This window comes from Rutilus rutilus (assembly GCF_951802725.1).
Source record: "Rutilus rutilus genome assembly, chromosome: 24".
NCBI lineage: Eukaryota > Metazoa > Chordata > Actinopteri > Cypriniformes > Leuciscidae > Rutilus > Rutilus rutilus.
The window spans coordinates 21881246-21899468 of record NC_140228.1 but is presented as its reverse complement, the minus strand read 5'-3'; the positions used below and the strand labels follow the sequence as shown (position 1 = coordinate 21899468).

General features: G+C 36.7%; 1 protein-coding gene across 1 annotated transcript in view; it reads left to right on the top strand.

Moving 5' to 3' along the window:
• Positions 1-18223, top strand: part of tmem14ca (transmembrane protein 14Ca) — a 240646-nt gene that overhangs the window by 62995 nt on the left and 159428 nt on the right. The window lies entirely within an intron of this gene.

Below are 18223 nucleotides of genomic sequence, written 5' to 3'. Positions count from 1 at the left end.
GCACCACAACATGTGTGTCCACAGTGCGCAGGGTGATCTTTTTAAAAAACTTTTCTTGCAGCATCCGCCCCATGGAGTAAGGGTCCTTCATGCGTGCAAGGGGCTATCTGATCTGATTCTTATGGGTGAGATAATAGAACATTGGGTCCACAAGTGGAAACAACTTGTTTGGTATTAATCATTTCCACAAGGTTCCTGGGCCAGAAAGTGAAAGAGCTCTGTTTTGTTTTCATCCACTCTCAGGAAGCCTTTCCACTTAATTGGTAACTTGTTTTTTCCACCAACTCTTGTTCTTGTCCCCTGTCAACACTTCTGTCTTGTCTGGGACTTTAAGCTATTAACTTCATTGCAATCCCATACAAAATCCACTCTGTTGGCCCTTTCAAGTTTCTCTTTGATATAAGGTAGAAAAGTCATTGAAGGTACCATTGACATGGAGGCGTATATTGGGATTGTAAAGAGTAATATACTGCCATCAAGATGACATCTTTCCTAGGAAGCCAGACAATGCCAGGCCTTATTCTGCACGCGCTACAACAGAATGGTTTCATAGACACACCGTGGAGTGGATGTGGCTGACTGCCTGCCTGCAGTCCAGATTGAAAATGTTTTGCCCCTCATGAAAAGGAGAATCAAACAACGACGACCACGGACTGTTGAGCAGTTGTCTTATATCAGGAGAGATTGGATAAAGTTTCCACTTGCAAACTCCTCAATTCCCAAATGATTAAAAAGTGTAATTAAAAGGAAAGGTGATGTGACAGTGGTAAACATGCCTCTGTCCCAACTTTTTTGTAGTGTGTTGCAGTCATCAAAATTTATATTTACAAAAAACAAGTTGGTCAGTGAAACCATTGGAAATATATCTTTGTACATTTGCCAGTTAAAAAAAAGTTAGTAATTAACAAATCACAGATTCTTGATTTTATTGCATTTTACAAAATGTCCCAACTTTTCTGGAAATGGGGTTTGTAATAGGTAAGACCAGAATCAAGAGGAAAGTACTTTGATTTCATTCAATTCTGAAAGGTATAACATATCTATTTTTAAAACTACCTTAAGAAGTATTTTGTTTGTTTTGTATAGTTGTAGTGTACATTGTTTAAATCCATATTTGAGTCAAATATGGACAAACTCAACCATTGGGTTAAAAAAAAAAAAAACATTTATATATTTATATTTACATTTGTGTGTGTATATATATATATATATATATATATATATATATATATATATATATATATATATGTATACACACACACAGTTCAACCAATGGTTGGGTTTGTCTACATTTGACCAAAATATGGGTTGAAACAACCCAGTATTTTTTAGTGTAGTGTATTTTTTAAAGTTGTATTAGTGTTTTTAGGACCGCCTCAAGAATGAGATGTTATCTGAAAGGGTTATCCTTTCAATAAATGCATAATTGTGTGTATTTCTTAAAATAAATAACAGTATAGCTTAGTAATAGGGGTTAATCTGGAATATTGTAAGTTGGGTCTCATGTGCTTTACATGAGAAGTGATATTTATGAGATGTAGAGAGTTGTTGCCTATATAGATCGCTTCAGAACAGTCACTTCTGAAGCTCAATTTCATTTAGGAAGCTGCTTATGTAGACAGTATGGAGTGGGGAAGTGACTGTGTTTTAGAACTCAGTTACTTATATCTGAGTGAAAACTACAGCTGTGATATGTTTGTTATATTTACAGAGTGTTTTACAGACTGGATTGCTCAGAGGCTGTGTCTGCCGTGATATATTTAATATGCATGCTAAAGAGAGGAATAAGACTATTAAAGAATTTTCTGCTTTCTTTGAATGTAGTGTGCCTGCTCACTGTGATAAAGAAAAGAGGAAAGATTGCGTGAACAAGCTTGGCATGGAAAAGCATCTCTAGTTTGGTTGTCGTATTGTGCATGCGACTGACATGATCATCAAAAGGGCACCACGAATTATTGAAGAAACTAGCCTGAGGTCATCCCTAGGTCTTGATCTTCAGAACACCAGGACCACAGGGAGATTTTAGAGAACATCTTGTGGTTCTGTTGGCATTGATTGTATATTCGCTGACCGACCATGAATCTCTCTTTGATAACTGCAGTCAAAAAACACACAGATACCTGTGAGGGAGGACATTTTATGCTGAAAAATTACCAGATTTGCCACTACTTTCTTATTTTTCTCTGTCTCTGAATAAATTCATTATAACATCATGAAATTGTGACTGGGTGCATGCAGACTATGGCAAACTAGAAAAATAAAGTTTGCCAAGACAAAACTCTGAATGTTAGCTTGACAAAAACAGTTTAACCATTTTAAATGAGAATTTAAAGGAATAGTTCACCCAAAAAAGGAATTGGAATTTTCTTCCAAACTTGAATGTCTTTTTTTTTTTTTTTTTGTAAAAAATGACATAATTAAAATGTTAGTGCATAATAGTTCAATTTGGTAGTCAATGAATGACATGAGGGTGAGTAATTAATGACAGAATTTGCATTGTTGGTTGAACTATCCCTTTAAGGATATGAAAATGTGAGCTTGTTTTTTAAGAGCCAAGAAGTTTTAAGAGAGAGCGAGCTGATGAAACTATGCATGAACTGCACCCCAGATCACTTTCAAGCTTACTTGGGTGCGTTTTGGCGGTGCACACACGAGTTTGGAAAACTACTTTCGTACTAACCAACAACCTAAAGTTTGACATCACAAGGACTCGAGTCCACATGAAAAGCTCTAGTCTGAAAGCGACAAAAGTGTGTTTGTGTATGTGATGTGGTAATGGTAAACTCACTTTTTAGTTTCTTAGAAGCCAAATACTTTTAATCATATTTCTTCAGATGGAGTGAAACAATTACATGCTAATATTTGTTTAGCACTTAATCACTTGCGAAATCTTCTAATACTCAGAATTATCGACACACCTTAATTTTGGTGCTAGGCCTCATTATTTTTATGACTTTATGCAAAGTGTTCTGAGAAACTCTTGAAATAATCACTGTAGTGAGTTTTTAAGACAAAGCGCATGAAAAAAAGTCACCCAAGCGTTTCTCCTGTAGCCTACTTCCTGAATAAGTGCTAATGCTAAAGCCCCTCATTCCACATAAGATGGCCTAATGCAGTGATTTCCAGCCCTGTTCTTGAAGCCTCCCCAAACACTAAATATTTTGGAAGTATTCCCTATCTGACATAGCCATTTCAGGTTTTTCTACTAATGAGCTGAAGAGTTGAATTGGTTGGGTTTTATTAGGGAGACATCCAAAATGTGCAGTGCTGGGGGTTCACCAGGACCAGGATCGGGAACCACTGACCTAATAGACACCTAATTACCTGTTAGATAATTTTCTGATTTAAGGAAAATATTAACAATGGACAGAAGACTTGTACAAAGGGTAAGAGTCTTTCTCAAATGAGATGGTGTGTATTTTGGGTAAATTGGAAATCAGCATGTCTAAAAGAGCCCTTGATCATCTGAGCGCTGCACCTGTACACTGAGAGAGTGAGCTGTTGATGTGCCGTTAACCAGTAGCACACTCAGCTCATGTGCATTAACTCCTGATTCTTTTGAACTTGTAATCATCAGACTGAACTGGTTAATCATTCAACACTGAGCAAAGCAAGGTCATATTATAATATGGTGACCGTGTGTGTGTGTGCAAACAAAAATAGGTTGATTATATCTCTTTTCTTCCGCACATAAATTGGTGTTAGCATTGTGCATGTACGCATATAACACTCACTGATGTGTTTGATAGGTCAGGGGACTGAGTTTGGTTGAGTTTTCAACAGGAAGGATTGAAAACATAGTACCTAAATGGAGAGCTTTAGGTGTTTTATCAGCTAATTGTCACTATTGACAAGGCATAAATTCCCTTAAAAAACACTTTTCACACTGTCTCAGGAACTAATTTTTCAGCAAATGTTATTTCGACCACATCTCAAATAATGTATTCTGTTTTGCATACACAATTGTAAAAAGTATTTGAAAAGTAGTCAAATTAAATGATTTAAAAGACAGTTTAATGTGACGGTCATATAACAAAAAAAAAGTTTAAATTTGTTGTACTAAACATCAACTCATACAAAAACACATGTGTATTATTGCATTACTCCTATAGTAACAAACCTCTGTACTCAAGGGGGAATTAAGCCATTAAACTCCTGCATTCACATAGGCCACATTTAACACTGCAGGTCATAATGCCCAATTTCGATTTTTCTTCTGATGACCAGCTTATGTCTTTGTTTAAAAGTGACCCATATCCGATATCTGCATTTACACTGTACGGTTGGTAAAACAACCCAAGGTAGACATGCTGAACCGGAAACGCTTAGGCCGAAAAGGCCAAAAAATTTGCAACGGGCAAAGACAAAATAATAATACAAGCTTTTGTTTTGCGCACCATCTTTAAAGGTCAGCAAAACATTGGTCTCTTAAGGCGAAAAAAAAAAAGAGGACAGCCCTTGTGACAGCCTGAGCGAATGTAGCAATGATCGCTGCTGTAATCGCTGTGGTTGGTGTCCACCCGAGTGGACGTCATTCGCCACCGCCACTTCTTCAATAACATTCGGAATATTCTATTTGTCCGCATACATGGTAGACCAAATTAAGATATGTGATTTATATCAGATTTATTTCCACATATGAATGAGGCCTGAAAGCGATCTGAGAATATTGGAATCCATTTGCTTTTTTTTTTCTTTGCTTTTTTACACATTTGTGAGTCATATTCGATCTGTGCCACATGGGGGCAAAAAATCGAAAGTGGGTCACTTGAACCATGTAATGTAAATGCGGCCAAACTGATTCATGATAACTATGCAGAAATGTGATCATACATCCTTATCAGAATATAGTACTTCTTTCTCTGTCAGCATGCACAGGCGTTCAGCTCTTTGCAAGTCATGTTAAACGTTTGGCATCTGTCATAATTTTTTGCCGCAATACTTTGAACTATGGGGTTGCTCCTAGAATGCACTGCACATTAAAGTATGGCAGTACACTATAGTAAAGTCTCTCATTTGACACTTAATGCCTGAGAGCAGTACACCACCACAAACATGCTTGATGTCTGTGAGTGTTTAGTGTGTGTGGGTATGTGTGACAGCAAAACTGTTATTAGCGTTAGCAGAAACACAAAAGGCTTTTGTATCTTTTTTTTCTTTTTTCTTTTTTTACAGCGTTTCTAAGAGGCAGTATTCTGGTGAATGTAAGTTAGATGGGGGGACACTGAATCTAAAGCATGAGGATATAAAATGGGAATTTGGTAATTAGCAAATTGGTCGTTAGTAGCTGTTGAGTCTTTCCAGTGTCACAAACAAGCACTGCAGCTTGTCAATGTGTGTGTGTCACCCTCCCGAGCCTGATTTATTTGACCACTAATCAGCAAGATGCTTGAACAAGCAGTTAAAGATGCGGAGGAAATGAGAACCACTCGAAGTACGTCAAGTGCACTTGATATACAAAACACACAAGCTGTAAATGCCATGTGCAGAAAGAAAGCAACAGACCTCTGACATTTCAACAGTTTGAAGTTTAAAGGAGCATTTCAGGTTGTTTTCAACTTAATGTCTGTCATTTTCAGCAATATTACCACTAACAATAATTTAGATATACTCATTCTAGCTCCTGGAGATCTACATTCCTGAAGAATTCAGTTATTGACGTGTTCAGTCATTCAAAGATTTATAAGAAACCATCTAGTGTTGCAGTCACCAGGGCTATTTTTCTTCAATAATATGTCTTCTTTCAGACTTGTGGTGAAAAAAAGTCCGAAATACACATTTAGGTCTTTATTTTACTACACTTTGTCTATTTGCGTCTGTAGATTTCTCCTAAATTCAACAAAAGTTGGCGTTCTAAATCAACATGCCGCGATCGCTGTCTGCACCCAGTCATCACATATACCGTTGGAAAGCTCTCTCTCTCTCTCTCTCTCTCTCTCTCTCCTGTACAATGTTGTCGGATCCAAATATGGTCATTTCCTTTTTTTATCAGCAACAATTGTGAAATTACAATGGGGCATTTAACTCTAAAAGCGAAATCTCATTGGCTAGATGGGATCTAGGCCTGGGTGGCAGTTCTACATGGGACAGTTTTTTTTTTTTTTTTTTTTGATTAATGGAGTGATAAAAAGAGATATCCAAAATCCCCTCTGTAAAAACCTTTGACTCTAATATGTCAACAAAATTAAACAAGAATTTTGAATTTGGCTCTATCCAATGTTTCTCTTCTTATTTCTCTTCTGGAAATATATGCAAATTAGCACATATTTAATGAGATAATACCTAATTTGCATATTTAAACATAAATATTCTAAAAACTTGTAATACAAAAGATATTTGTCTTAATGTCAGTAATCAACTGAGGAAGTTTCATGCTGATATCTATTAGTTCATTTTGGTTTCCTATTCACCTGGGGTGTCTCCCCTTAATCACTAAAGCCAATTGTTTGGCATTTTGCATTATGAAGTGGTTTGTTCTGCATACAAACGGGTGGGAGCCCCGTGATGCACACATGAGCAAGCAATCTTGAATGATAGTCCTACACATGGACTGAACAACTGTGAAGCTCAAGCATTAGTTGCCTTATGAGGCAAAATGAGCATTCAACAGAAAATATTGCTCCAGAGCATAAGCATCATCATGGAAGTGAACTTCATTATATGAATATTACACAGGAAAGTAGATTTATATTTTTTTCCCTCAGTTGTAGATGATGACCAAGTGTAAATATCACCATATCTACGTAAATGATCATGTACATTGCAAATATGAAAGAAGACTGTTTTATTTGTATGTCTCTATCCATGAGGTGATTTTCTTGTACTGCTACTTTGCTGCGTTGAATAACGTCCCACCATTGACCTCCCAAGAGAAAAAGACAAAAAAACTTACAAATTAATTTACAGTTGCCCACCTTACAGGTAGCAGAGTTGAATGTAATTACCAGGCAGAACTTAAATGAGTGTAATTGAGAAAAGGCCTACAGCATGCTTGATAACGAATAGCGAGCTAATGAGAGGGCTAAATGGGCGCTGGTGGGGAAGTGAGTATAGAGTGTTTCTGCTACATCTCTTAACTTTCCATTTCTGCCTCATACATAATTGTGTTGAAAATGCAGGGATTTCAACCAGCAGAGATGAGCTTTATTTATTCAGCGTTGGCCGTTCAGAATTACTGGAGATCAGCACAGGGTGTAAAGGTCAGGACATGTCACGATGATGTTGAGAGGGCTCTGAACTCTTGACATGTGTTGTTCATTTCATTTTCATGGTTTTGGCCCGTCATTCCAAATTCAGTTTACATGTCTGAGTTTTCTCAAAAGTGACAGATCAATTCTTAAAGTTTTCAGAATATGTTTGTAAGCATTTAAAGTGATAGTTTACCCATAAATGAAAGAAATATTTTTCCCTCATATTTTTTTCCAAACTCACAAGATTTTCCAACCCAGTCTCATGTGAAACCATAACTATTTTACAAGGTAGTGATTTTGTATGAATTCAAATAAAATGAATCGTATGAAAACGTATGATATCTTTTTATAGAAAAACACAAGCATGAAGGTCCAAACCTAACCCCACCCCTGAACCTAACTGTCAGTGGAACAAATATGAATGAAAAAGATTGTGCAAATTCATACGAATTAGCCACCAATTCGCCAAAACAAATAACAGTTACAAATTGCCATGAGAGTGTTGGACTTTCTTTTGTGGATCACAAAAAGAAATGTTTTAATGTTCATGTTGCTCTTTTTCATACATTGGCCATGGTCTGTCATTTTCTTGCCATTTTTTTTTATTCATCGACTTGGGCATCGCTATTCAGGATTCTTTTTACATTGTGAATGCCAAATGGGATTCAGTCTTTGCCGTATGGATATGCCATCTTTCTATCATCTGGCTTCAGACATTTTCTGCTGCTTCGGCCATACAGCCAACAAATTCTGACGTAGGACATCTACAGCCAGTGATCGTGAGGATTCCCTTTGATGTTTAGTGAAACCACGGGTTTCAACATGGCAGAATACATTAAGAGGGGTTACATATACCATACATAGTTACAACACTTTTCTATAGAAAACTATTATGAGTACATTCTTCATCTCATGTGAGTGTGCCTTATTCAGTCTCTTCACAACAACATAATTGATTTATTAATGTGTGAAACATTTGAAATTAGCACCAAACTACAGAATGCACAACAAGGAAAACAAGGCGAATTGTTGCTTTTTGTCCAATCAAGCTCCAGTGTTTTGTCGCAGCATTTGTCATTCATTTGGTAGAAACTAGCTAAATTAGGCAGATTCCAATGTAGACCTGTGTGACAGGTCTTGGTCTTCGGAATCCATTACCAAAAGTAAACAAGTAGAAGAAAATACAACACTGATTCTATAAAATGCAATGGTCTATACAAACAACACTGCACATAAACATTTGGCAGACGCTTTTATCCAAAGCAACTTACATTACATTTCCAGGTACACATTTACATTCTTATCAGTTCTTGCTTTCCCTGGGAACTGAACCCATGACCTTGGCGTTGCAAGAATCAATGCTCTACTGTTTGAGCTACAGGAAAGCTATGTATATATACAAACACATGTTAAATATGATTAGCTCAGATAAAACCATAAAAAATAAAAAATAACTTTATTTTACCGTTTTTACCAATTGCATACACACGTTTTCAAAACTAAGTCTCCTTTTTTCAAAACTCTACACACAATTCTCAAAACTGCACACACAAAATGCAAAATGCCTCACATCTCCTTCAAAATGCAACACTGTATTCAAAATGACATAAACACATGTCAGAATGAAGCATTTGCATCAAATGGCAAACACTTCTTTCATAATAATAAATGTTTGGATATACCATGTAAACACTGATGTTCTAAATCTAAAGCTCTTTGGTCTTTCATAGCCTTATATCTACATTTCAATACAATGTTCTACAGTGAAAGTAATCTGCTGAGAGGGGTAACAAGTACACCGGAAACGCCAATGCAATGTAGAAACAGAAAATATTTATTAGGCCAAACATTACTGTTGTATACATTAGCATACAACAAAACTATAAACATGTAAACCAAAAGTATATTCTTTACAGTAGAATACAGTAAATTGTGTGTGGGGTCCCGGTCCAGGAATTGGCAGGGGGGGAGGGGGGGGGAGGGGGGGTGCAGTCCCCAGTGCTAAGCTTCATCTCTTCTCCGAGCTGGGTGTGGCCACAATACTTCGTCCACATCACAAGATACGTTTTCTCTTGCCAAACATTGAGGGAAGTATCTCCTAGCATGGCGTATCCAACCTTGGACAGAGGCAACCTCTATGTCCCCACATGCGTCCTCCATTGCCTGGAGAAGCGGCATGCGGGCATAGGGTTGGCGATCATACACTTTCCAACGCCAGGCTGAGAAGAATTCCTCTATGGGATTTAGAAAAGGTGAATATGGGGGTAGGTACAAAACTACAAATTGTGGATGGGTGGCAAACCAGTTTTGGACCAGAACAGCCCGGTGAAAACTAACATTGTCCCATATAACCACAAATCTAGCAGGCGCCTGATCTGGATCAGGGACAAGCATTGTGTGGATTGCATCCAGAAAAGTGAGTATATGGCCGGTGTTGTATGGACCCAGTGTGGCATTGTGATGGAGGACCCCGTTTTGAGTGATGGCAGCACACATGGTTATTACCCCCACGCTGTCCAGGGACATTGGTAATTGCCCTCTGTCCTATTACATTTCGTCCACGGCGCCTGGTTTTGGTTGAAGCCAACCTCATCCACATAAATAAATTTGTGGCGAATTACATGGGCATCCATCTCCAATACTCTCTGTAACAGACAAAATTATATACAGATGAGTAAATATGGTATGTCTGAAGTACTGGAAGTAGTGTTGCATACATACCTCTACAAAGTCATGTCGCAGATTCTTGACTCTGTCAGAGTTTCTCTCAAATGGCACCTTGTAAAGTTGTTTCATCGTCACTTGGTGCCGTTGGAGGATGCGTTGTATGGTCGACAGGCTTACAGCATTGATGTTGTTGAATATGGTGTCATTATTCAAGATATGCTCTCTTATCTCTCGAATCCTAATTGCATTGTTGGCCAAAACCATATTTATAATTGCAGTCTCTTGTACATCTGTAAACAAGCGTCCTCGTCCTCGATGATGTCTTTGCCTTTCCACTCTGTACAGAATTCAAACACAGTATGTGTTCAGCATAGGAACTGTAAACCATTTACAAAAAAAAAAAAAAGTAGTACAGCATGATAACCAACCTCATTCATTCAATGCAGTGCAGTAAATGGATGGCTTAGAGTTACAAATGTTTATGCAATACTATGCAGTCATACGTATTTTACAGTACATTACTATAATGCTAAAATAGTCATTAGATAGTTGCATACCTCATTTCTGAAGGTTCGAATTATGGACGCCACTGTAAATCGACTCAAGTTGGGCTGGACTCTCAGTCCAGCCTCTCTCATGGTCAAACCGTGGTTGATTACAGTTTTTTACAATTGCTATGACAGTTTTTTCAATACATTTAACAAGTTTCCTAAACTCTTAACGCACCAACACACCTAAAACACACAATTGGCAAAACGGTTAATTTCATGCTCAAAATCACACATTGTAAACTAAACTCCAAAACTAATTTTCAAAATACAATAATACACTAACACAATACACAATGTCTAACAAAACACTGCAAACATGTTTCAAAATCAAATAATTATTCAAAACACTAACACATGTTCTCGTTCAACAGGAACATTTAGTCAATCATAACACAATGACAAAAAAAACACTATCATCAGCTGAAATTACAGAAACTGCATTATTTTGTGTGTCAGGTCTGCCCTTATACAACAGACAGTATATTGTATTGATCATAGATTGTGTTTTGCACTGGAGGTTTTTTTTTTTTTTTTTTTTTTTTTGAAGTCTCTCTACATTTTTGTTTTGTTTGTAATGTAAATGCATGCATTTTTTTTTTTTTTTTTTTTCAGCAACAGCAGAAATTCAATACAACAAAATAAATGCCCTTTCTTAGAGTAGCTTTATAGAATGTGTGGTTTATGAAAAAAGAAGACAGAGACAGAATTGCTGCAGTAACGGCTTTATTTGCAACAGGACATTTCTGCAAGATAACAAAAATATGCATATAGCTGCCATTTACAGTATTACTGTATGTGAAAATACAAAATATACAAACAGAAAAGGCCATCTTCTACAGTGATCTGCGCGGTCTTCTGCGTTTGTCCACGTTCTCATCCACATCACACCTGATATCTTCCCTGGCAAGGCATCTTGCGGGAAGAATCTTTTGGCATACCTTATTCCTGGCAGTGTTCAGCTGTGATGTCTTGGTATGCAGCATCTTTTGCATATAGGAGGGACATTTGGTCCTGTGGACGATGGTCAAAAACCTTTCATCTCCAGGCTGAGAAAACTCCTCAATGGGGTTGAGGAAAGGGAAGTAAGGGGCAAGGAAAATGGACATCATCCTCTGATGGGCGTCAGACCAGGCTGTGACTGCACGGGAATGGTGGAATGCCACATTGTCCCATATTTGCATAACTTCAATCAGCTGTTTCTCACTAGCAATGGAATAATGTGAAAATACAAAATATACAAACAGAAATGGCACCAGAATAATAATAAAAAAAAAAAAAAAAAAAAAAGTCATCTTCTAATTATTTGCATAATTCAATCAGCTGTTTCTCAGTAAGAATAGAATAAAATACAGGGGATATATTTGTGTTGCAGTTCACAATATAAACAGCTGTTCACCTTGACTTTAGCCTGTTAGGTTTAGAGCATGGTGTTATCTGTTCTGACATACAGTGTTAAAGCATTGGTAAATTTGGCAGTAAAAATCCATAGTTTTGGTCTTGTTTGAGCTTGTGTGTAAAAGAAGTTCAAGCATTTTAAATTTGTGTTAATTGTATGCATTTTGTGTTAAAGCAACAAGAAATGTGTTAATAGTATAGCTTACATAGACGGATGTAGTGCTAACTGTGTTAAGAGTTTTGGAAAATTGTTAAATGTATTGAAAAATCTGTCATAGCAATCGTAAAAAACTGTAAATGATCAACAAGTGTTGCCCTAATCTCATCAGAGATGGCTCTCCTTCCTTCTCTTATTTTCCCTCCCCTTCCCCTTCCCCTTCCCCTTCCCCTTCCCCTTCCCCTTCCCCTTCCCCTTCCTCCTCCTCCTCCTCCTCCTCCTCCTCCTCCTCCTCTTGGTATTTGTCCTCGTTGTCCCCTGCCTCTTCCTCCTACTCTTCTTGCTCTCTGTTCATTGTTAGCATCCATTGTTCAAAACAGGTAATCTGACCTTTGACCTATTTATAGGCCTATCTATACTAAAGTAAAGCAGTGATTGGTTAGTGATCAGGTAAGCAATTAGTGTTTGTACATATGAGGAGTGTGTCTGTGTGACCTGGTGAATAAGTGTAGCATTTTGATTGGTTGTGTTTGGAAAAGGAAAGCAAGTCACTTCCTGATAGATCTTTGTGTTTTAGGTAGATAATTGTGTGTAGTGTTTTGAAAAAAGTGTTTTATGCAATTGAAAACTGAGTCAAAGGCTGAGAAATAGCTTATGGTTTTGAAGATTTGCCATGTAGTTTTGCACTTTGAGTGAGAGGTTTCAAAAATCGTGTGACATGAAAAGATTTTGTGTGTAAGCAGTTGGTAAAAACTGTAATAATGAATTGTTTTTACGTAATTGTAATCTCAAATTATCTTTGTGACAGTTTTGTCCCTAAATTATAGCTTAAAGTAAAAGAACATATACAACACGTCTTTACTATTTAAATATTTACTATTTAAAAAATATATATTGTAAAAAAAAAAGTAATTATAACTACTATAGTCAACCCTATTTTTTGCTTTTGTAGAGAGAAAACATTTTTTCAAATTGATGTGTCCCCAAATGAAATTTCAAAATCTCATGCATGAAATTTGCATGTCCCCAAATGCCCCTAAAGGCGGCTTTGTCAAATGTAACTTTTGGGGACAATTTTGTCTCCAAACTATAGCTAAGTACGCACACACACACACACACACACACACACAGAGAGAAGAGAGAGAGAGAGAGAGAGAGAGAGAGAGAGAGAGAGAGAGAGAGAGAGAGAGAGTCAAATTAGTTCATTCCAATTGACTACATTCTCTGCACAGACAATAATATGGGTGAAGCTCCTCACTTTTAAAGCAGGGGGTGGGGGTCAGATGATTTCTTGTCTGTCTGACTGTCTTTCAAATCATCAGGCCCTTGCTCTATCAAATGTATCCATTGTTTGTCTATATCAGGATTGAAAATAGAAAAGCAGCAAGAGAATGATTCGGAGAACTGAAGTGACAGTGGCTGCTGCATATTAGTTTTTTTCTGACCGGAGAAAAAAAATCAATACGGCTTTACAGGCCAGAGCAGAGTGACCCACATCTAGAAAAAGGCCTGGCTTTCACCCACACCCTGGTGTGTGTGTGTGTGTGTGTGTGTGTGTGTGTGTGTGTGTGTGTGTGTGTGTGTGTGTGTGTGTGTGTGTGTGTGTGTGTGTGTGTGTGTGTGTGTGTGTGTGTGTGTGTGTGTGTGTGTGTGTGTGTGAATGCAGTGAGGGAGGGAGGGTGTTCACATACGCCCTGCCCTGCCCTCCTCTTACCGCCTGATTTCACAATGACTGATTCCAAGTGACGCAAAGATCATAAAAGAGCAAAGCTAACTGTCAGCCTCTATTAGAATGGACACACAGACATAGACAAAGAGGAACAGCCTCTAACATTACCCCTGATTATCATACAGGCCTGGGCCTGGACTCACCTGAACACTGCATCTTTAGGAGTGGTTTAACCCTTGGATTTTGCTAGCAAGCTCGAGCTTGTTTGTCAGTATCTTCAGTATTAACCACCCGAGCACCGCTTAAGCTAATGGATATGGAATCAGCATATTGGAAAAGTAACCGCGTTTCTCATTGCAGCAGCTGTGAGGGTTCTCACATTAAGGGTTTGCGTGAAAGGCCACTCGGGGTCACAGAGGAACTCCCCGGCCTGGGAATGGGTGGTGTTTTGGGGGCTTGTAACCATCCATAGGGGTCAGAGAGGGTTCTGCTCAACCTTGATGAACAGAAAACTGAGAACTCTTAATGAAAGTCATATGTGTTATTTGTTAGAATCCCACACTCACAGCAATTTTATGATAATGATAAGACCAACAAAATAATGACTCAAAAGAATCCTTGTTGCACTATTTTGTATGGAAGCAGCCTATAGCTTGTTGAATTTTAAGGGTTATGAATGGTAAGAAAAACAAAAGAGTAGCCTACAGTTTTGCTCCTTTTGTCTTTACTTAATCATATCCTACACTCACATACTCACACTAGCGAAAAACCTGTGTGGTCAGTCAATAAAGTAGTCTGTCACCACATACACTCTTTTCTTCAAAGCAAACACAACATTCAGATCAATACATTTCTCATCACACTCACTCCTCCATCACTCCATACACGCATATATCCGCAGAGCTGTAAAACGAACTATATATTTTTTTATATTATCTGAAGAAAACATGAGCGCTGCTTGCCAGTACAAAACCTCACCACTTCAATCCTATAGGGTTTTGTGGGTAGTTGCTGCAGTAAAGACATTTTGAATGTTTTTAACACTTTGCTATGCGGTTGCATGAGTGTTTTAAGTGGTTTTTAGATGATTTTGTTTGGTTGATTGGGTGTGTATTTTTTTTTTTTTTTTTTTTTTATGATGTTCTGTAGTTAATTTCAAGAGTGTTTTGGTGGCTGCTTACTGGCCCAAGTCAAAAGTGTTCATGCAGGGGTAAACTGGATATTAAACATCTCACTGTAATTACACTCACCGTGATGATCACATTATTGTAACTTTTGTGTAGATTTTAAGGAATATGTTGGATTATTTAAAAAATATATATATTTATTTTTTAAATGCAAAAACTTTGTTTTTAAGGCATAGAGCCCCTTGTGGAAAAGAATTATGTTTAACTGTATTTAGTATTCACTTTAGTTCACTTCAAATCTTTTAAGTATATGGTTAATATAAAAATGTACTTACAGATAATATAATATTAATGAAATAAAAGGCCACTAGTGTGTACTTAAAGAGAGTACATGTGGTTGCATTTTATTTTAAGGTGTCTTTGATGCAGTGATTAATTACACATTTAAGTACTAAATGTAATATTAATTAACATGTACTTTCTAGTACATAAAGGTTTTTTTTTATTTATTTTATTTTTTTTTACTTTATGTAAAGGTGAAAAAATTAAGTACTGTAATTTGCATTGTTGCGCTGTAACATTGTAAAGTGAATAAACATTTTGTATTGAGATGATTGTTTACTGTTTCATGGCACTTTTAGAAAAATGTAAAAGCATTTAAATAGGTGTAAAAAATATAAGTAACTTGAAAAAGGTAACTTAAAATGTATGGCTTACAAGGAGAAATTTGTAAATATGACTTGTAGTTTTAAGTTTATCCAACATAAATCTTTAAGTAAACTGGCTGAGAGTAAATTGATTAAATTGATTTCCCATTACTTAAGAGTCCAAGTTGAAAACATGTAATGTCTAATAGGATAAACACAAATAAAATGAGTTTAAAATACTCAAAAAGCTGATGCAAATAGTTGCCTCAATTTTATTGAGTAAAACGGGCACAGTATTTTTTTACAGTGGAGGGTTAGGGTTTGGTTTAAGGTTAGTTGCATACATAATTAAGCATAATTTACTGTTATTATTATAGTAAATGCATGTAACATGTAACAAAGACACTGTAAAAAAAAGTTTTGGTTTACATTTGTATGACATATGACATTTCTGTTGTGTGTTTTGTAATATATTTTAAATGTATTAAATTGCAACTTCATCGTTCCAAATTGGTAATTTCAAATATATTTAAATACATGACATATACATTTTAATGAAAATAACAGTAACGTACAGTATATATTTTGGTTTACCATAAATGCTTGTCAGTACACTTAACCATAATTCAACCATAATTCAAAGACAATAGAAATAATTATGAAATTACGTACTGTAAAAAGAAGTACTCAAGTGTGTCGAAAAAAGCACTCTTGAGTTTAACTAACTGCATTTAATTGAAAACTGAATTTAAATTTGAAATTGAACCTACATTTTAATTTAATTGAAAATAACACCAAATTAAGTGTCTGAAAACATGTTATAACATCCGTAATAAGTAATAAATAAATAAAATAATAATAATAATAATAAGTATACTAAAGTCAACTTTTTCACAAGATCAGTCACTTGTGAGTTTAAATTTCCATAAGGATGCCTCAGTAGGTAGCTGCCTTTGTGGCCAGTTGACAGCAAATCAGCTCACAAAATTTTGCAGAACTATTGTTTCTCATTTCCTGTCTTCTTCTCTCTGTCTCATATTCCATGAGTCTCTAAAGTGACTCATCTGTGTGATTCAATTATTAGCCAGGTTGGAGATGATGACAGATAGGTGTTTGTCATGATTCCTGTTTTGCACCATGTTTTGTAGTTCTTTGTAGTTTTTCTTGTTGATTAGTTATTTGATTGTCCCCAGGTCTGTCTTTTTTGCCATTAACCCCTTGTGTATTTAAACCCCAGTGTTTCTTGTGTTCCTTGTCGAGTCTTGTCCTTCATGGCTGTATGTTAGGTGAACTCATTCTGTTTGCTGGTTCTCTGGTCTCCGTGTTGGATTTGTTTATGTTTATTCTGTCAATAAACTCACTGCATATGGATTCAACTCTCCTTTGTTTTTGGGAACACCCTACCTTACAACAAAAAGTCTATCAAAACCTTATCAGTCTGTAGTATTTTAAACTAGTTGTATATAAAACTGAGTTGTGTGTGTTTCTGGTAAACCCTACATTATGGGGACTAAATTACTTGAGGGACATAATTTTGGTCCCCATGTGGAAAACAGCTTATAAATCATACTTTTTTTAAAAATGTAAAAGTGCAGACAGTTTTTTGTGAAGGGTAGGTTTAGGGGATAGAGAATGTCATCAGCTCAGTATAAAAACCGTTACGCCAGTGGAATGTCCTGTCCTGTCCTGTCCTGTCCTGTCCTGTGTGTGTGTGTGTGTGTGTGTGTGTGTGTGTGTGTGTGTGTGTGTGTGTGTGTGTGTGTGTGTGTGTGTGTGTGTGTGTGTGTGTGTGCGTGCGTGCATGCGTGTGATTCAGGAATTCCCTACATTGTGGAGATAAAATGTCCCCATGATGGCAATACCAGAAATCTTTGGTCCCCATTTGCAAAACAGCTTATAAATCATTCAAAATTATGTTTTTTGTTTTTGTTTTTTTTTCTGCAAATGCAAAAATACAGAAAGTTTTCTATAATGGGTAGGGTTAGGGTTGAAGAAAATAATATACAATTTGTACAGTATAAAAATCATTATTATGTCTATGGAAAGACCCCATAAAACATGGAAACTCAACGTGTGTGTGTGTGTGTGTGTGTGTGTGTGTGTGATGTGTGCCCTTGTTTATATTACATTGTGGGAACCAAATGTCCCCATAAGAATAGTAAAACCTGAGATCACCTACATTGTGGGGACCAGCCAGCGGTCCCCACTTTTCAAAAGGCTTATAAATCACACAGGATGAGTTGTTTTGAGAAAGTAAAAATGCAGAATGTTTCCTGTGATGGGTAGGTTTAGGGGCAGGGGTAGTGTAAGGGGACAGAATGTACAGTTTGTACGGTATAAAAACCATTACGTCTATGGAGAGTCCCCACAAAGATAGTGAACCAGACATGTGTGTGTGTGTGTGTGTGTGTGTGTGTGTGTGTGTGTGTGTGTGTGTGTGTGTGTGTGTGTGTGTGTGTGTGTGTGTGTGTGTGTGTGTGTGTATTTGTACAGTTGAGTATCAGGAAGCATTTTAAGAACTTTAAGAACCTGTATATGAAGGGAATGTATAGGACAACTATACACTTCAGCATATGAAAAGAGTACTTATGGAAATAATATACTTTAAAAGTGTGATATACTTAAGTGTAAACTTAATGTAATCTTTTCAGACAATTAATTGCATGGTATTTACAATTATATGAAATGCAAGCTTTTTTGACCCACTTAAGTAGGACTTAAGTACGTCCTTATGAAATTTCTAAATTACTTTATTGCTTTTGAAATATGTTTAAAGTGTACTGCTGAATGAACTTTCAAGCACATATGGGAAATTCCAAG